Genomic DNA, 21,056 nt, shown 5'->3' with positions numbered 1-21,056 from the left:
GTGATGAAATTCTCTCTATCCATATAGTTGCCACCTTCTCTGCAAACTATAATCTTAGAGAGTTGTATGGAGCCCAGAGAAGTTAACTGACTTGTTCAGGGCCACACAATCAGTATTTGACAAGCATCAGGACTTACTTAAAACAACATCTTCCAGGGTTGAAAGTCAGCTATCTACCCACTATTTTTTACAAGGTGTAAACAAGAAAACCTAAACAACTGAACACTCCCTCTAAGTGGATGATAAATGGATCTCAATATATTGAATTATTATAGAGAAAAGAAGACCTAGTTGGATTACTAAAATTGTTGAAGAATCTCTATAAAGAATTGTCAGTAACCATGAAATTTCTTTGGCTAAGCTGCTTGCTACTCGCTCTACTTGGACATAAAAATATAAGGCATGAAAGAAAAATTTTTTTCTGGATGTTTATGATGAATCACCCTAAAGACATTTTAAAAATTTAAAAATAAAATTATGAATTACAAACTTGTGCAATGACAAAAAAAATTAGCATAGTGATGTTATACAGTTTATGTATCATTTACGTGAGGGACTATACAAAAATCCAAGTGAAGAGCTAAAAGGTATAAAAATTTAAATCTTAAAAACCAATGTTAGACATAATCCTATTTGGGGGGAAAAAAAAACTTGTAGGTCAAAAGCCATCTCTGATGTTAACATGATAAGCATAGAGATTAAAATTAATGGTTGATAGGATGGTAGGCATATTTGCTCTTAGCTGGAGTATATCATTTCCAGCTAAGATAGAGATTATTAGTGTAGCTAAATAAGCCATTAGAATGACTGCAAATCAAGATGTAAATTCAATTAAATTCAACAAATAACATGCAAAACACGGTATAAAGTGCTATAGATAAAAAGACATATAGGACAAAACCTCTTTTCAAGGAATTGAAAATCTAACAGATGAGATATACAAATAACCACAAAACAAGGATGAGTGATAAAAGCAAAGGAAAAATTCCAGGTAGTGCTATGAGAAATAGCAGAGATGATTTGTGAGAAAGTCATTATTGTGTTCTGTGAAGTGGCTGTCACAATTTTTAAGAAAAAAGTATGATGACCATGATATTGTCTTATGCAAAACAGGCACTTAATAAATGTTTGTGGAACTGAATTGACTAATTTAGCAAAAATACATTTATATAAAGTGCATAACTTCACTTCAGAGAATTATAAAAAAAAAAATTAAGAATGAAAAGTAATCTTCAAAAGCATCTAAAATCAACCATTACAGGATCATTTAAATTTCATGAATAATAAAGTAATCAGAAAATATTTTTCCATTCATTTAGAATACAAGGAATTTAAAAATCTTATCAAATATGAAAATTTCAAAGTCTCATTAAATCAGTACTATTGTATCGTTTTCTATTTTATTATAAAAAGACAAGGAAATTAAAATGTTTGCTATCATTGTATCTAACATACACGTATACAAGAAATTTGTACATATACATACAAGGTTGTCATACTACCCATATATGCAAACATCTGAGTTTTTAATTTAAAAGGTATATTCTGTCAAATTTTGAACACAGAAACAAATACCCACAAGTTCTTTTCCTCAAATTATTCCTATAACAAAATATCTACATACATTTGAAAGTAAAATCTTCTCAGCAGTATTTTACATGTCATTTAATAAACGTTTTAAAAAAATTATTGTCTGAGTTTTATGACTGCTTAATATATAAAAATACTTTATAAGTATTAAATGGGCAAAAAATAATCCCAACTATGTCTATGCTTAATTTTTTTCTTGTCTCAGAAATGGTAATTTTAAATAGTGGCTTTAAAAAAAAAACCAGAAGATAATAGATGAGTCTGCACTGATTACAAAGATGCTAATTCAATTAAAGAACTCTTTTGTCAAAAATATAAGAAAACTGGAGATATATTTATCCGTATGGTCTTTACAGGTATCTATCTTCCCATTCTAATATTCTTTACAATTACTACACACACAATGTGTTCCTGTAAAACAAATTTTTTTTTCTTAAATTATTACAAAATGGAGCCATACTTTTCAAAAAATTTTTGGTAACATGTAATTCACACATCTGTTATTTCCTTCCTTCCCAATAACAAAAGCTTTTATACCATATCTAAAGGGAACAATACTTATTTTTGACATATTAAAAGTTCTAAAGTATATAACAAAGCAAGGATTTCAAGGTAGGATTAGGGTTCTATTCATACTCAATATACTACCTTTTAGATCTGAGGAAAAAAACAAGGCAAACAATTGGGCTTGGTTCCTCCCTTGGTGCTCTTCTCAATATTTTGGTAATAAGCTATTTCATTCACTTTTATGGAACCTGCAGATTCTTAGAAATAAATAGTTTCACCTAGCCCCTGGCCTCTTAAACTGGGGTGCACAGACCTCTCCTCCAGTCCCCAGGAGTATTTGGATAAATTTCACAGAGTATATGAAAATGAATGGGGGAACCCCCAATCCATCCTACATCTTTATTTTCACTAACTTCAAACTGAAATTTAGCATTTCCATCGATTGTAAATACAGGCAATAAACCAATCTTCTGAGAAAGGGTTCATCCACAGGCTTAACCAAACTGAGAAAGAAGATCCATTGGCATAAAATTAAGAACCTTATGTGAGCTCAAGGGAAGATGAGAGGCAGAAACACAATAGAGACAATGTTTTAGAATGTTAACACTGAACAGAAGGGTTTAGATTTCGTGCATATATGCAAATAATTCATTAACAGTGAAATGTTCTCAATATATCATCCTTTGGCTGTCAAGATAAAATTGAAAAAGGATACCAGCACTTAAAGTGTGCTTAATGTATGTGGAGGTCATGGACAAGAACTGTTCAGGATGAGTAGGCATAAACATTCTGTATTACTGGAGGGAGTACTCAACAGGTAAACATTCAAACAGTTCCATTTTAGCACTTGAATAACTGAAATATTTTCCGAAACAAATGGCTGATGAATTCCAAAAATTACTTAAGGCTAATAATTAGCCTTCGGCCACTTAAACTATAATACCCTGAGAACAACATAAATCAAATATGAAAACACCAGGAAATGGAGACCTGTCATATGCCATAATCCTTACAAAGTGAACAAAGCAATTTTTTTTTTTTAACTGGGAAAAAAATCTAGAACATACTCTTATTTAAGTTCATGGAAATAGAAGCAGAATGGCCTAGTAGACAGAAGGCTGAGTTTGGAATCAATGTTTTAGAGCTAGATGGTTCCTGAGAGGCCAGTTAGTTCAAATGCTTCATTTTAGGGAGGAAGAGAGATTCAGCCAGGTGATTTTCCCTACTATAAATGTTCATTGAGTGAGTACTACTTGTTATGCTCCAAGTTCGGAGGAGATAAATAAGATACTGGTCCTGTCCTTCAATAAAAGTGTTTGAGTAAGTCTTAAAAGCCAAACATTATGTTTGTGACTCGTTTATGTATTGGATTACACTAAGAATTGCGAGTTCCTGAGTATATGGTGAATTTTTTGTTGATTGCTACCATGTGAGACTTGGTAACTTGTAGAACAAATAAAGGTTAGATGTCTTATACAAGATCACATGGCTGGTAAATGAGTTCTTCCAGAACCCTTATAGAATAGATGAAAGAACTAGAGGACCCAAGTTCCCATCCCAGCTCTGCTACTTAAATCATATTTGACCTTGTACAAATCACCAACACATGCAAAAGTGGTTTTAAATGTTGAAAACCTTGTGTTTCAAGTTTTTCTCCCTCTCCTCCCTCCAAGACAGCAAGCAATTCGATGTTAAATATTGGCAATTCTTCTATTTCCATATTTGTCATGTTGCCCAAGAAAAGTCAAATCAAAACCCAAGAAAGGGGAAAAACAAAACAAACAAACAAACAATAACAAAATGGTGAAAATATTATGCTTTGATCCACATTCAGATTCCATAGCTCTCTCTCTGGATTGGTGGACACCCTCCATCCCAAGTCTACTGATAATGCCTTAAATCACCACATTGTTTTAAAGAACCAAGTTCATCACAGTTGATCATCACATAATCTTGCTATTGTGCATAATGTTCTCTTGGTTCTGCTCAGTTCACTTAGCTCAGTTCAAATAAGTCTCTCCAGGCTCTTTTGTTCATCATTTCTTACAGAACTATTCCAATTATATTCATATATCATAATCTATTCAGCCATTCCCCAACTGATAAGCATTAACTCAGTTTTCAGTTCCTTGCCATTACCAAAAGGGCTGTGACAAACATTTTTGTATAGGTGGGTCCTTTTCCCTCTTTTATGATCTCTTTGGGATATAGACTTAATGAAACATTGCTGGATCAAAAGAGAGGCACAGTTTTATAGGCCTTTGGGCATAGTTCCAAAATGTTCTCCAGAATGGCTAGATCAGTTCACAGTTCCACCAACAATGTATCAATGTCCCAGTTTTCTCACATCCCCTTCAACATTCATCATTATCTTTTCCTGTCATCTTGGCCAATCTGAGAGGTGTGTGAAATGGTACTTTAATTTGCATTTCTCTAATGAATAGCAATTTAGAGAATTTTTTCATATGACTAGAAATGGCTTTTTTTAATGTCTGTCTAAAAACTGTCTTAATTTCCTTTGATCTTCCTATTAATTGGGGAATGGCTTGTATTTTTATAAATTTGAGTCTATAAATTTAGAAATGAGACCTTTATCAGAAACACTTGACTATAAAAATTTTCCTCCTAGCCTTTTGCTTCCTTTCTAATCGTGGCTGCATTGGTTTTATTTGTACAGAACCTTTATAATTTAATGTAATCAAAATTATTATTTTGCATTTCGTCATGTCCTGTAGTTCTTCTTTGCCCATAAAATCCTCTTTCTTTGGGGTGGGGTGGGGTGAGGCACTTGGGGTTAAGTGACTTGCCTAGGGTCACACAGCTAGGAAGTATTAAGTGTCTGAGTTTGAACTCAGGTACTCTGGACTTCAGGGCTGGTGCTCTATCCACTATACCACCTAGCTGACCCCCTCCCTTCTTTACAGATCTGAGAGAGAGATTATCCCTTATTCTCCTCATGAACCCATTTTGACCTTATCTTGGCATAGGATACTAGATATTGGTCAGTTTCTAGTTTCTGTCATACTATTTTCCAGTTTTCCCAGATATTTTTGTCAAATAGTGAGTTCTTATCCCAGAAGCTGGAGTCTTTGGGTTTATCAAATACTAGAATATGACTACAGTCACTGACTATTGTGTCTTGTGAATCTAACATATTCTACTGATCTGCTCTATTTCTTAACTAGTACTAAATGGTTTTGATGATCGCTGCTTTATAATATAGATTTAGGTCTGGTGTAGTTAGGCCAACTTCATTTGCATTTTTCATTAATTCCCTTGATATTCTTGACCTTTTGTTCTTCTAAATGAATTTTGTTATTTTTTCTAGCTCTATAAAGTATTTTCTTGGCAGTTTGATTGGTATGGCACTGAATAAGTAGATTTATTTAGGTAGAATTGTCATTTTAATTACATTAGCTCAGTCTACCCATGAGCATTTGATATCATTCCAATTGTTTAGAACTAACTTTGTGTGAAAAGTGTTTTGTAATTGTTCCTGGCTTTGTCTTGGCAGGCAGACTCCCAAATATTTTATATTACCTAGTTATTTTAAATGGAATTTCTCTTTGTATCTCTTGCTGCTGGTCTTTGTTGGTAACATACAGATATGCCAGTAATTTATGTGGGTCTATTTTACATCCTGAAATTTTGCTAAAGTTGTTAATTGTTTCAAGTAGTTTTTAGTTGATTTTTTAGAATTCTCTAAATGTGCCATCATAGCATCTGCAAAGAGTGACAATTTTGTTTCCTCATTACCCTACTCTAATTTCTTCAATTTCTTTTTCTTCTCATTTCTAAGGCTAACATTTCTAGTACAATAATGAATAATTGTGGTGATAATAGGCAACCATATTTTATCCTTGATCTTACTGGGAATGCTTCTAGCTTATCCCCATTATATATCTGGTTAAGAGATCATGGAGTTAAAAATTATAGAGAAAGAAAAGAAGAATTTGGAATATACCATTTAGGGGAAAAAAAAAAACACTGCTAAAAACATTTCCACAAACTTTTAGCATAAGGAATTAAGTTGAGGAAGTTATTTATAACCATGTAAAAGTAAAATGTTTTAAGTAACAAGTGCTGAATATTCATATATTTCTATATATATGTATTAAAATACTAGTAATAGATATGAGGGAAAAATCTAGATTAGAATCATTTCACAAAGTAGACAAATAATGAGCTTTTACAGGGAAAAAGATTATATCACATATGTAGAAGTATTACTACTTTGATAGAATTACAACCTAATTGAGATACTGATATCAACCTTATTGATAAAAGTATTTTCTTCACTGCTACAACCTGAAATTTATCTTTGCCTTCTCTTGTACAGCTTTTGATCTACCTCTTGTGTTCTTGATACAAGCTCTGACTGTTTCTACTAGGCTGTAAAATCCTTTTGCTTTTTATCACTCATTTCTGAATATCTCTTACTTCCCCAGTAAACCATTCCTTGTACTAACCAGTAAAAAGAGAAAGAGAGACAGAGAGAGACACACACACACAGAGCAAGAGCGCACAGCAGTAAAATTAATACATATTAACTCAGTATGATAATATATGTACTGTTCCATATACATAATCTTCATGTTAATGAAATAATCTCCCTACTTCCATTGCTCTTCCAACCTCCCAAATTAATAAATCCCATCCACATTTCCAATCAGTTGTTTAATTTTACTTCATCCCTCAAATCCAACTATCTTTTCTCTACTCACAAAGCTTAATTTAGGCCCTCACTGCCTTGTGCCTAGATTACTGATAATTTCTCTGCCTCAGTCTCTCCAGATAAGTGAGTAATCTACCCTCCATACTGCTGTCAAAATGTTACCATCTTGACCTTGACATTTTTCTACTTAGTACTCTAGCTGTTGCCTCTAAAATCAAACAACTCTAATTTAACCTTTAAAGTCCTTCACAATTTGCCTCTAATCCATCAATAATTTTATTCTTGCCAGACAGTATTCTTTTCTCACACAAGGGATTCAGGCAAACTTGCCTTCTCTCTGGTTCCTCAACATGATTCCTGTCTTTATACTAGCAGTCCTATACTCTTTCTTCACCTAACAGAACCCTTCTCTTCATTTAAGATGTAATAACTGGTCATCTTTTTATGATCCCTTCAATGACAGTGCCTTCTATCTCAAACTACCTCCAATTTAACTACTTGAATTTATAATCTATAATTATTTGTACACAGGCACATCTTGTTTCATTGCACTTCACAGATACTGCATTTTTTATACAGGCAACCTTGTGTCAAGCAAATCTATTGATACCATTTTCTAACAGCATGGGCTCACAATATGTCTCTGCCACATCTTGCTATTTCTTGCAATATTTCAAACTTTTCCATTATTATTATACCTGCTATGATGTCTATGATTAGTGATTTTTGATGTTATTGCTGTAAATTGTTTTGGAGAGTCATGAACCATGCCCATATCATGGTTTTTTTTTTTGTTTTTTTTTTTTTGGTTTAATCAATTCTCTCTCTCTCTCTCTCTCTTTTTTAAAAATTTAATAGCCTTTTATTTACAGGATATATGCATGGGTAACTTTACAGCATTAACAATTGTCAAACCTCTTGTTCCAATTTTTCACCTCTTCCCCCCACCCCCTCCCCCAGATGGCAGGATGACCAGTAGATGTTAAGTACATTAAAATATAAATTAGATACACAATAAGTATACATGACCAAAACGTTATTTTGCTGTACAAAAAGAATCAGACTCTGAAATATTGTATAATTAGCTTATGAAGGAAATAAAAAATGCATGTGGGCATAAATATAAGGATTGGGAATTCAATGTAATGGTTTTTAGTCATCTCCCAGAGTTCTTTCTCTGCATGCCCATATCATGTTAAACTTGATGGATAAATGTGTGTTCTGACTGCTCCACCAATAGGTAGTTGGTAGTTCTCTATCTCCCTCTTTCTTTCTCCTTGGGCCTCTTTATTCTCTGACATACAACAATACTGAAATTAGACAAATTAATAACTTTGGTTATTATATATATATAAAAACAATGGTTTTCTAAGCTTGAAGTGAAAGGAAAAGTCAATAGATGTGGAAAACTTCATTATCTTAAGAAATTGCCAGAGCCATCCCAACTTTTAGAATAATCACCACTCTGATCAGTCAGCAGCCATCAACAGAGAGGCAAGATCCTCTACCAGCAAAAATATTACAATTCATTGAAGGTTCAGATAATGGTTACCATTTTTTAATGAAAGTATTTTTAATTTTTATGTGTACATTGGACTTTTTTTTTTTAGACACAACACTTTTGTACATTAATAGATGACAGGACAGTGTAAAACCTAACTTTCCAAAAAATTAATGTGACATTTTATTGCAGTGACCTAAAAATGAACCTGAAATAGCTCTGAAGTAAGTCTCTATATGTAGAAGTCCTTATTTTCTCTCCCATTAAAATATAAGCTCTCTGTGAGTAAAGATCACTTCATTTATTGTATTTGTAACTCCCAGTACATCTAGCATAGTGTCTGGAAACACAGTAGGTGCTTAATAAATACTTGTTGATTATCATCCCTTTTGGGGAGACACAACAAACCTTTCATTTACATTATCATAATTGTTGCATATAGTTTTTTTGGAGGTTTTGCTTATTTTACTCTGTATCAATTCACATGGTATTCTAAGAATTCTTCATATTCACATTACTTATAGCATTGAAATAATCTCCTACATTTATGTATCACTATTTTCATTTAGACATTGGAGGTGTCAGTTGATGGATACCTGCTTTGTTTCTAGTTCTGATACCCCCAAAAGTGTTAGGAATATTATGGATACATAGGGGATCTTTCTTTCCATAATTGGTCTCCTTAGAATATGGTCACGATTTAATTTTTTAATAGTATAGACATCATAGAGACAGCCTAATCTTCTGTACAAAGTTCAGGGAAAACAGAAGAAATTTATATTCAGGCTCTGAAATCAATACCTGATACTGACACTTGATACCTGTATGGCCTTGGACATATGACGTAGCCTTCCTAGGCCTAGTTTCTTTTTCTACAAAATGAACGTGTTGAACTAAATAAAATGGCCTTTGAGGTCCCTTTTAACTCTCAATGATTTGTAAGCTAAAATGGTTAACATGTGTACCACAACTCATTCAAATTGACTGTGCTAAGAGATGATAACATTTCTACACAGACAGCTATCCTCATAAGTGTTTTGTTTTTTAACTTTGGTAGAAGATGAAGCAGAAAGTTTTTGAGGGGTCTTTTTTTGCATATCAAGAAATAAAATTTAAGTTGTAAAATCTGAACACTAAGCCAATTTGAACTTTACTTAAATTTTAAAAAATAAAAATTAAAAAGTTAAGATTTAAAAGAATCATAATGCTTAGTCATTTTAAGATTTTAAAATTTTCAAAAATACTAACAAATATAGTCATTACCTCTGACCCCAAAACATTTATGAGAACAAAAGTACAGTATTTGTACATCTACAGTTATTTGTGGCAAATAACTATTTTCAATTTCTCAGAGGTCTTTGTACAGCTTTGGAACCACAATTTATATTTCAATGGCAAATAATGACAAGATTCACTTGAAAATGGATCGTCTTAACAATGATAATGGTAGAATTGTGGTAATGAAAGCAAACTGTTGAAAAGCACTCCTACACAGGAACCTTAAAGCATGTGAAATAAATTTCGGTCTTTTAAGAGTCTGAAAGGTGGTAGTCTAAGATCATGACAATATGAGGCAATTATTTTCCTGGCTCTGTGCAAAGCAAATGAAGAGAGTTATTATTACTAAGTAATTATATAAAAATTACCTTCTTATCAGGGTTATTTAATTTTTTTTTTGAAAAACACAAGAATTTTAAAGTGAGAAATAAGGAATCACTTACACTTTCTGTTAATATCACAAATTTCACCTTGGGCAGAAATCAATATGCATAAAATGAATCAATGACTTACAGTAATTGATGACTGTTACAAGCAATATTATTTAAATGCATGAACCACAGAATTGTTCCTGTAAGTAAAATGTCTAAAAATTAAAACTACTTTCACTTCTGTTTTATCTTTCACTTTACTTATAGACAACTAAAAATTTCAAAAATTAGTCTCTAAGATCCCTTCGAGCCCAAATGTATGATTCTATTGCCTATGATCCTATCATCCTTTTATCTCTCTTATTTATAAAGAGAGTGATGACAGTAATGTTCTTCTCAAAAATTTATTATTCTCTGGGAGCAGATTTCTTGGGAGGCGGCTTCTGGAAGCAGCCTTAGTTTCAGTTCAAAGTAATCACCCCAAATGCAGCCAGGAATTAAAATCCAAATCCTTTATTGTGTCCTTCCTTGGGCTTGGTTAGATTTCTTAGAGGCCTATCTCTCTCCTTGGTTCCGAGAGCTCTGCCGCGCTAGTCCTTTGCCTCTGCCAGCTTCTGCCTCTGGCTACCTCCAATTGTCTCCAGCCAGCACAAAGGTGGAAGATGGAATGAATCTGTCTCCTCCTCCCAGAGCTTCTAATGGGCTTTTGTCCTTTGGCCCTGAGAGTTCCTCCTTAATGCTCTCTTAAAAGGTGTGAATTTTGTGGAATTATAGTAAGTACTAAGTACATGTAAATTAGAGAATCATTATCTCATCAATTCCATTGACTTAGCACCTTGTAAGAATCCTAACATCTCCCGCTTTCTTATGATTTAGAACATAGGTGATCATGACCTCCCTGACTTCTCAAAGAGGTGAGAACCCCCCAAAAGAAGGTGATCATGCCTTCCTTGACTGCTCAAAAAAGGAGTGAAAACACCATAAAAAGAGGTGATCACGCCCTCCCTGACATCTTAGGGAGATGAAAACACCAAAGGAAATGGGAAATCAAATCAGATTAGTGGGTTTCTGAAGGGACTCACCCTTAAAACAGATATACATAAATCCATCAATATGGGGGGGGGGGTATTACACATAATTACATAAGCACATAGCAATATAACACAGGCTAGTAGTGAAGTAACAAATAACATGAATCAACATGAAGAATTTATACATGTCCATAAGTCCTAAAAATAGTCCAAGAGGAATCTATTGTCCACTAATTCATGTGCCAGGAATCCAATAATTCCTGCAAGTCCTGTAATAGTCTCATCAAGAATTTTTCATCTCAAGGAATCCAATGATTCCTGCTGGTTTTCAAATCCTGCAATAGTCATTATGAGCTGTGCTTTTTCAGTGTCAGATGTTTCTTAGGTCTTCTCCACTGTTTGGAGATTTTTCTCTTTTTCTGTCTCTTTGAGCCAGGTGATCGTTGGCACCCATCTGATTCCTTTTCCATCTGCAGAAATACAAGTAAACCCTTTCTCCCAGGCAGTTAATAGTCCCTTCTATTTACCACTTTGGGGATTTCTCCTCATTACTTGGCAATTACATTGGAGCTATTTGCACTGGACACTGCCTTGTTGGTTTAAAAAGACTGTATTCTCCCCAATTGTAATCCCTTTCTGCCATCTGATTGCTCTTTTGCTGATTGATCACATCAGAGTGCTGACTTTCTAAAGACTCTGGGTGTAAACTCAGCTGCCATCATGCCCCACCTATCTTTTGTATGATATCTTGAAGCTGGGCCCTGCCTCTCATTTCCCTGGGTCAATTTACATTCTGAGGCCCAGTGGAAGCCCTTGTGGCATTTTGGACATAGGGTTTTAAGTCTTCTCTCAACCTGTCTTCTCTATATCTACAATGGGCGCCGAGATGTCCTATTATTCCACACTGAAAACATTAATGAGTTTTTCTAGAAGTCCCTTGCCAAGAGGGACCCCGTCTTCCCCTATTTATCATAGTCTGGGTATAATAAGCATTTGTGCCCACTCTGGCACAGCATTTTATGATTACTCTAACGGAACATCTTTGTGTAGCCCCCATATAATTCTTCTGCAAATCTCATTGGCATTTTCCTTAGCCAGTTGTCTTATCATAATTCTTGTAGCTGCATTTTCTCCAATAGTTCTTGTGACAGCTGTGTGCAGACATCCCACAAAATCCGCAAGGGTTCACTAGGATCTTGCTCTATTTGTGTGAAGGCTTCCCCTCGATCTTTCCCTGGGAGGGTGGCCCAAGCTTTTATTGCAGCAGTAGCAATTTGCTCATTCGCTTTTATGGGGTAATTAGTTTGTGCTGAATTCTCTGCATACTGACCTTCACCTGCTAGTTGGTCAAAAGTGATTTGTATGTTAACTCCAGTTTGCTTATAGCGTTGAGCTTGAATCCTACATAATTCATGATACTCCAAAAGCCACAATAAGTTTTGTCCAGGTTCTAAACATGTCCTTGCTATGGATTTCCAATCACTAAGGGTTAGGATTTCATAAGCCAAACTATCTAGTAATATCTTAACATAAGATGATGTAGCCCCATAAAGAGTGCAACCCTTTTTCAAATCCTTAATTTTTTCCAGATTAAAAGGAGTGTATCTTCTCCTTTTTTGACCTGAAGAGTCAAATTCTTCAATCACAGGGTATGCATTTATTTTTAAATCAGCTATATCCTGTCCTTCTCTCTTAGCCATAACCAATCCCTTTTGTAATCTTGTCATAGGCTGCTTCATAGGAGATGCTGATTGTGTCACTGCCTCTCTTCCTCCCTCCTTCTCCCTCCACCCATGAAGGGTTAATTGAGGGAAGTAGGTCAGGGGATAGGAAATGTGCCTGCTGTGAAGTGCCACACTCAGAATTTTGCACTTAACTCCATTCTTATCTGATTCTTCATCCTTTTCACCTAATTTGACTCCTCCCTTCCTGCTCTTTTGTCTTTTTCCTTATTTTATAACATACAATTTTCTAAAGCCAGTTGTATTAAATTGTATGTATAAAGTATATCTTTGGAAATTGAGTCAGGTCCATTTTCATTGTAGTATTGACATAATTGGTCTTCTACTAATTTCCACTCATTTGGATCCGATTCTTTTTCCTTAGAGAACCAAGGAGATGTGTACTGTACAGTTTCTAACAGTTTAGTGATCTGCTCCCAAATTATAATCAAACTTTGGCTTTTCATAAGTGTGACAATGCTCTCTACACATTTTCCTTGAATTAGAAAAGAAGGCTGTTTTCTAAACATCTGTAATTTTAACTGAAATACTATTTTAACCTTTTAGGCAAAGTTTCCTTGTTGTATTCACCCTGATTTCTGGGTCATAGATGAAGGTTCTTGGGCGCCAAAATGTAATGTTCTTCTCTAAAATTTATTGTTTTCTGGGAGCAGGTTTCTTAGGGGGCTTCTGGAGGCAGCCTTAGTTTCAGTTCAAAGTAATCACCCCAAATGCAGCCAGGAGTTAAAGTCCAAATCCTTTATTGTGTCCTTCTCCTAGGGCCTGGTTAGATTTCTTAGAGGCCTATCCTTGACTCTGAGAGCTCTGCCCCTAGTCCTTTGCCTCTGCCAGCTTCTGCCTCTAGCTACCTCCAAATGTCTCCAGCCAGCACAAAGGTGGAAGATGGGATGTATCTGTCTCTTCCTCCCAGAGCTTCTAGTGGGCTTCTGTCCTTTGGCTCTGAGAGCTCCTCCTTATATATGCTCTCTTAAAGGTGTGGATCTAGTGGAATTATAGTAAGTACTAAATACATATAAATTAGAGAATCATTATCTCATCAATTCCACTGATTTGGCACCTTGTAAGAATCCTAACAAGTAATGATTAACATTGTGTACAATGTTAACAACAACATTCATGTGCAAACACATGCACAAAACATACAACACATAAACACCATCTTCTTTCCACCCATAAAATGTAAGCTCTTTGAGGGGAGAGATTATGCAATTTGTCTTTGAATTTCCACTGTCTGGCATAAAGCAAGCACAACTGAAATTGTAAAAACTATATAAAAACCATCTGCTATAAAATCAAATCCTTTAGTTTATGAGGAGAGAAAAGTAAAATATATTCTGGAATGTTTAAAACAATTAGAAAAATTTTAATGAAATATTTAATTTAAAATATATTAAGTACCCTTAGACAAACAAGATAAAATGATATAATACCTATCCTCAAGGAACTTAAAATATGTAAGACATCATTATGTAATTCATTACAGCTCAACTTAATTAGATAGTGTACTTTTTAAATGCTTTATTGATACTCTTTCATTTTGAAAAAAATCACTATCCCTTTCTAATGATAGCCTCCCCCACACCATTCCCAACCGTCCCTTGTAACACATAAATATTAATCTTAATTTAAAATTTTGTTTCAATTTTTACTACCTATCCCCTGAAAAAGTGTGAATCATAACATCAATACCAGTTACTTATTAATTAGAATTTTGAAAACTTTCAATGTTCCCTTAAAAATAAAATTCCCATAGACATTATTAAAAATGTTCTCCTGATTTTGCTCATTTTGTCCTTTTATCACTCTAAATTGCAAACTTTTCAGACTTTATTACTATGTCTACCCAAGATTCAACTCTTATAAAGCAAAAAGTGAAAATGAAAGTGGAGATAAATAGAAAACTTCGGGAATGGATAATGTCTCTGCAGAACCATATAGTCAACAAAATTAAAGGATGCTACTATAGGTCAAAAGTCCCTGCATTATCAGAGATTCTTGTATGGAAAGCCATGCCCTATGAATTTTCCATTCAGTTCATGGATGAGCTTTGCTCACAGTTTCTGATGGTGCTAAGACAAAGGGGATTCCAAAATGCCCTTCAGAATAGTTATATGAATTTGTAATGTGTCTTTCTCTCCCACAAACTCTCCAACAATGAACAGAATGAACTTTAATTTGACAAATGGATGTGAGATTCTTGTTTAATGACTGGCCTGGTCAGATTGCTAGAGGGGCTGAATCATATCCATCTTGACATTCTGCTATAAACAAACAAAAAGCAACAAGGAAGTTGTAGTTAAGTAGAAGAATCGGTGCATAGGTACTTAATGTTGACAAAAAGAATCAGCACTTTTTTACTACTTGCTTCTCCTGAATATTCTCTCTTCTCTGATATAGATGTCAGATCTATTATCTGATAGATCACTCTCCAACTCAATCTTCCCTGTTCACTAATCATACATATATCATGTCCACCAACTTGGTGCCATCAAGATTCTGTCCTAAGCCTTTTTGTTTTCTCTTTTTACACACTCTTGATAATCTCATCAGCTCCCATGGGTTTAACTATTATCACATTATTATTAATATTATCACACAGACACACACAATTCATTTTGTGTTTCAAATACTCCTCCTCTTCCAAATTTCCTATTTCTATCAAAGGAGTAAAATCATTCTTTCAGATTCCCAGGCTTATAACCTTGGAATTATTATTTTTATCCTTGACTCCTCAGACAAGTGGTAGTCAAATCCTTCCATTTCTACTTCCATATGTCTTGCATTATAAATTAAATGCCACAACTGGGCAACCATTAGAACCCAGTTTAGTCATGGTTTGTCTGATGGTAAATAGCAAATCTTTGCCAAATAAAGAGAGGTGGCTGCCAAAGCAAAAACAGGTTTGAATATAAATTCATTTGTAAAATATGACAAGATGGATAACTATGAGTAGTATAATCTCATAAAGCAGCAAGAAGAGGTAAAGACAATTTAAAGAAGGTTGACAAGATATCCAAATAAGCAAAGTTGGCCTCCTCATTTCCCCAAGACATTTAAGGATAAAAATGGAAGAACTATCTAAAGGGGGAGAAAAAAAAAGAAAAAAAAAAAGGAAAAGATTTGGAAAAGCCATTATTACAGCACAGCTTTTATAAATCTTTACATAATCTAGATAATCTCTCCCATTCTTCAGCAAATCAGTTTAACTGGGACACCAACATATTGTTGGTGGGATTATGAAATGATCGAATCATTATGGTGAACAGTTTGGAACTATGTCCAAAAGACTATCAAACTGAGCATATACTCTTTGATCCAGTAGTCTCAGTACTGAGTCTGTATCCCAAAGAAATCATAAAAGAGGGTAAAGGACCCATATGTGCTAAAATGTTTGCATTACACTTTTGTAATAGCAAGAAATTGGAATTGATGGATGCCCATTAGCTGGGAGTGGTTGAATAAGTCAATGTAACAGAATTATTGTTCTATAGTGATGTGCATAAAAATAAGTCAATGTAACAGAATTATTGTTCTATAGTGATGTGCCTGCAGGCTTATTTCAGAAAGCCTGGAAAGACTTATATGAATTGATTCTGAGTGAAATAACAGCAAGATTATGTGATGATCACGTGATGGATTTGGCTCTTCTCAGCAATTTGGTGACACAAAAGAATTCCAATAAACTTAGAATGGAAGGTACCATACACTTCAGAGAGAGAGTACTATGGAGATAGGATGTGGATCGAGGTATAGTATTTTCACCTTTGCTTATTTTTTCTTTATCGTGCTTTTTTCCTTTTGACACATCTAACAGATAGAACCTTAGATCTATGACCTTTACCATTAATTTTCCCTGTGATACCAACTCATATAATTCTTCATATTTATGAGAAAGGAAAAATACTAAGTATTTAGCAATGATGTTTTTATAGCCAGGTCTTGAAAATATACACATTTTTATATATATATAGATGTGTGTGTGTGTATAGAGATATATTACAATTATATAATATACATACATATATATATAAAAACAACTCTGGTTGGGGGCTGGACTATCTTATATGGCAGCTTGTTGAAGCTCTTTATAGCTGGCTTTTTTGGGGGAAAAGAGATTGGGGGAAGATCATAGATGAAGAGTTTATTTATAAATCCTTACCTACACTTCCTGCAACAGAGATTACAACTTATGCTTTTTTCAACTAGTTTGATTTGTTCATGTCTTCTCATAAAGCCCCCATAATGGACCTATATACTACATCGGAGACCTTCCTCTAAGAGTATTTATCTATAAAAACATGCCTTTTCCTCCTGATTGTCCCTTCTTCCATACTGGAACACTCCATCCCTCACCAAGTCTGGAATTTTAAGACTATACAGTAGGTCACCATCAAAATACTATTTAGATGGCTGAACAAGTTAATGTGCTGTAAGAAATGGAGAACAGGATGAGTTCAGAAAAACCTGAAAAGACTTAGATGAACTGATATAAAGTGAAGTAAACAGAACTAGGAGAAACTATACACAGTAACTAATATTATATAATGAAGAACCATTAATAACTTAGCTATTTTGAGCAAATGATCCAAGACAAATGGCAAAGGATTCATGATGAAAAATGCTATCCACCTTCAGAGAAATAACTAATATTATCTGCATGCAGGGTGAAGCATTATTTTTCATCCCCCCCCCCCCCCCCCCGGCTCTGGTTTTAATCTTCTTGTTCAAAATGACTAATATGAAAACGTTTTACATTTTTATGTGATTACACACATATCAGACTGTTCATTGGTGGAGCAGGAAGAGAAGAGGGATAGAATTTGGAACTCAAAACTTAAAAAAACCAAAAGCATCTAGTTTGGTACAGGGGATAATAGAGCACTGATTCTGAAGTCAGAAGGACCTGAGTTCAAATCTGGTCTCAGATACTTAACACTTCCTATCTGTGTGACCCTGGGCGTCACTTAACCCCAATTGCCTCAGCAAAAAAAACCAAAAAACAAAACCCAACAACAACCTTAAAAAAATATGAATGTTTAAAATTATTTTTACATGTTGGTGGAAAAAAATTTGTGTGTATGTGTATCTACACAAACACACACACACACACACACACACCTCTCTATTTAAGGGAAGAGTCCAATCAGTCTTGGATATGAATAGTTAAGTATAGGATGCTAAATTTAATTTCTAACCTGTTCCTAACCCTACAATTTGATAAAGTTTCACCAATATGGATGGAGCCTCTAAAGAGTATATGCTGCCACATAAAACATTTCTTTCTCATTCTATAAAATTTTTGTCTATATCTTTCCATAAACTTTCTGTAGGAGAGCTACCCAATGTTTCCCTAGATTTTTTACATTCTGTGGGTATCAGAAAAAACATTCAGGACATGTAACCAAAAAAGAAAGGTGAACAAGTCATTTAGTGATGGAGGGATACTACTTTTTATACCATTTTATCTATGTCTCATCACTATTATTATGATAGCAAGTTATCTCTTGACTACTCTTGACTACTCATTCATAAGCACTGTGACAGAAACTAGAGTTATAAGACCAAAAAAAAATTTTCTGTCTTCAAGGACTTTACAAATATTACAAGGCACATGATATACTTAGATAAATAAGTAAATACAGGGTGTTGATAAGGGAGTTGATTAGACAAGTTCAGATCTAACAGTCAGTTTCCCATTCCCATTGAAAGGGGCCTGTGGACAGGAACAATGGTCTCATTTAAATAGTCTGCCAGTGGGAATGCTGGTATCATTAAAAAACCCATGGGCAGGAGTTTTGGAGCTCCCACTCTCTATTTAGAAACAGTCCGACACTGATAGTACATGGGAAAGAGTAGGAAAGAATGCTTTGTCTTCCAATGTGGACCCCTCTCTGCTAGTGTAAGTATGATAGTATGTACCCTGTTGTGCCATTGGATTAGATTGCCCAGTCACTACCTACAGTAAGACTAATAAACCATGTGGTGAACAACATTCCAAGTGTCTCTCTTTCCTTGTGGAATCCGAACCCAATGGCTAGTTTAGCCAGCTCAGGAGTAAATACTAAAAAAATGGGATGAGGAAGGGCTTTTTATAGGAGGTAAAATAGAAGAAGCAGAGTAGCAAGCAGGTCAATTTGGCTGGAATGGAAAGCAGGTGAAGCAAAAGAATGTGAAGTAAATCTAGAATGGTAGGCTGGAGTCAGACTTAGCTTTAAATACCAGTTAAGTCTGTTGTATGCTAGAGGCAATAGGGAACCCTCAAAAGTTCTTAACCAGGGGAGTTGTATGGCCATACTTGTACTTACAAAAGTTATTTTAGCAGCTAGATGAAAGGATAGATAAGAAAGAGCATGAAAGCTAGGAAACCAAGGACAGCAATTTTGCAATGGCCCATAAAACAGATGAGTCTTTATACTGTATTCTGTGTTTTCCAAAGGTTATATGACTGAAAAATCAGTGATGTGGAAATGATGGTAGTTTATGTGTCTGTCAGAGAGCAGTTTGGAATTATTCAAAGTCTTATTTATTTCCCAAAGGCAATATTCTGGGTTTTTTGTGTGTGCTAGGAAAATAGGGGAGATACAATATTTACATAAGACACAATCCTCAACCATCTCCTCAATATGTTGCCTATACATCAATCATTATTCTTACCTCCTTATCACCACAGCCTTGCGACTCTGCCCCTAAGTCTCCTAGTTCTGATAGGTGAGATTTCACATACCAGACTTCACATCACTTTCTCACCATCTTGATGTCACCCAGTACCTTTTCCATCCTCTAGCTCCTCTTCTGTGTTGTCTTACCCATTAAAATATAAGCATCTTGAAGACAAAGCTTCTTGTTTGGCATGTGTATTTGGTGCTTAACACAGTTATTGGCATATAATATTTTATCTATTTACTTCATGAAACATATCTAAGGGAGAAAAAAAAACAAACACCTATAAGACACCAAATTATATGATCAGGTATTTTTTAGAGAAGATACTAAATAAAATGGTATGTGAGGGCTGAAGATCTAGGGAATATTTTATGAAAGAAAAGAATATATGGGTTAGGCTTTAAAGGATGCGTAGGAATTAACAAGTGAAATCTGCTAAGCATCAGGGATACAAAGAAAGGCAAAATAGTCACTTGCCTTCAAGGAGTTCATGATCTAATGGAGAAGGCAACATGCCTGATGTACAAATAAGATATATAGTGGATAGATTTGGAGATGTCATATGAAAAGCAACTAGTATTAAAGAGAACTGGGAAAAGTTTCTTGCAGAATGTGAGATTTTAGTAGTGCTATATACACATAAGCATCAGGAAAGTTAATGGTTGATAAGGATGCCTAGAATAAGCTTTTCCTACACAAGTAGCATTCTCATTAATGACCTGAGGGTTGAACAGAAATCATTTTATGAAGAGATTTTGTTTTGTTTGGTAGATTGTGAATTAAAGAAAGTATCTGCTTCAGTTGAATCCTACCATGCTCCTCTTAGCCACAACATATTACATAAGTAAACAAAAATGTCATTTAGTATCTTGAGATACTTCTAATAAAGACATTGCAGTATTAGGTTGTGTCATAATTTATACTTAGGCCCTACCAACTCTGAGCTCTAGGCAGCAAAGAGTTAAGAGGCGGAGTGATATAATGGATAGTGTGTTGGATTTTGAATGAAGAATTAGGAAGTTTCTTGATGAGGGCGAAAATAAAATGTAAAAGCTGGCTTAACACAACATCAAAAAAACTAAGATCTTAATAACTGAGTACCATCAGTTCCTGGCAATCAGAGAAGAAATGGAAGCAGCTTCAGATTTTATATTCTTGAGTTGAAAGATTACTGCAGATGGTAACTGCAGTCATGAGGTTTTAAAAGACCCTGCTCCTTGGGGAAAAAGCTATGGCAAATCTGGACAGCATACTCAAAACTATAGTTTGTCTAGTAGCAATGCATGGCTGTGAGAGATAGACCATATAAGAAAAGTTGAGCTCTACAGAGCTTTTTTTGATGCTGGAGAAAGGTATTGAGAATCCCTTGAATAGAAAAGATATTAAATCAGTCAATATTAAAAGAAATTAATTCAGTCTATTCACTGGAAGGTCAAACAAATACTGAGGCAGAAGCTTACATACTTTGACTACTGAATGAGAAGATAGGATTCAACAGAAAAACACCCTGATATTGGGAGAAAGGGAAGGCAAAGGATGAGATGGAATAGTGTCATGGAAACAACCAATGCCATGGAAGCAATCAACATGAACCTGGACAGACTTCAAGAGGGAAGAATAGAAGGACTTAGTGTATTATGGTCTAAAGCAGGGGTCCTCAAACTTTTTAAATAGGGGGCCAGTTCACTGTCCCTCAGA

The 21,056-nt window shown here is 34.7% G+C and overlaps 1 protein-coding gene across 1 annotated transcript in view; it reads right to left on the bottom strand.

Moving 5' to 3' along the window:
- Positions 1 to 21,056, bottom strand: part of PTPN1 (protein tyrosine phosphatase non-receptor type 1) — a 64,534-nt gene that overhangs the window by 27,928 nt on the left and 15,550 nt on the right. The gene's annotated exons all lie outside the window — the stretch shown is intronic.

This window comes from Sarcophilus harrisii, chromosome 2, assembly GCF_902635505.1.
Source record: "Sarcophilus harrisii chromosome 2, mSarHar1.11, whole genome shotgun sequence".
Lineage (NCBI taxonomy): Eukaryota > Metazoa > Chordata > Mammalia > Dasyuromorphia > Dasyuridae > Sarcophilus > Sarcophilus harrisii.
Note: the sequence above shows the minus strand (reverse complement) of the source record. Positions and strands in the feature narration are given on the sequence as shown.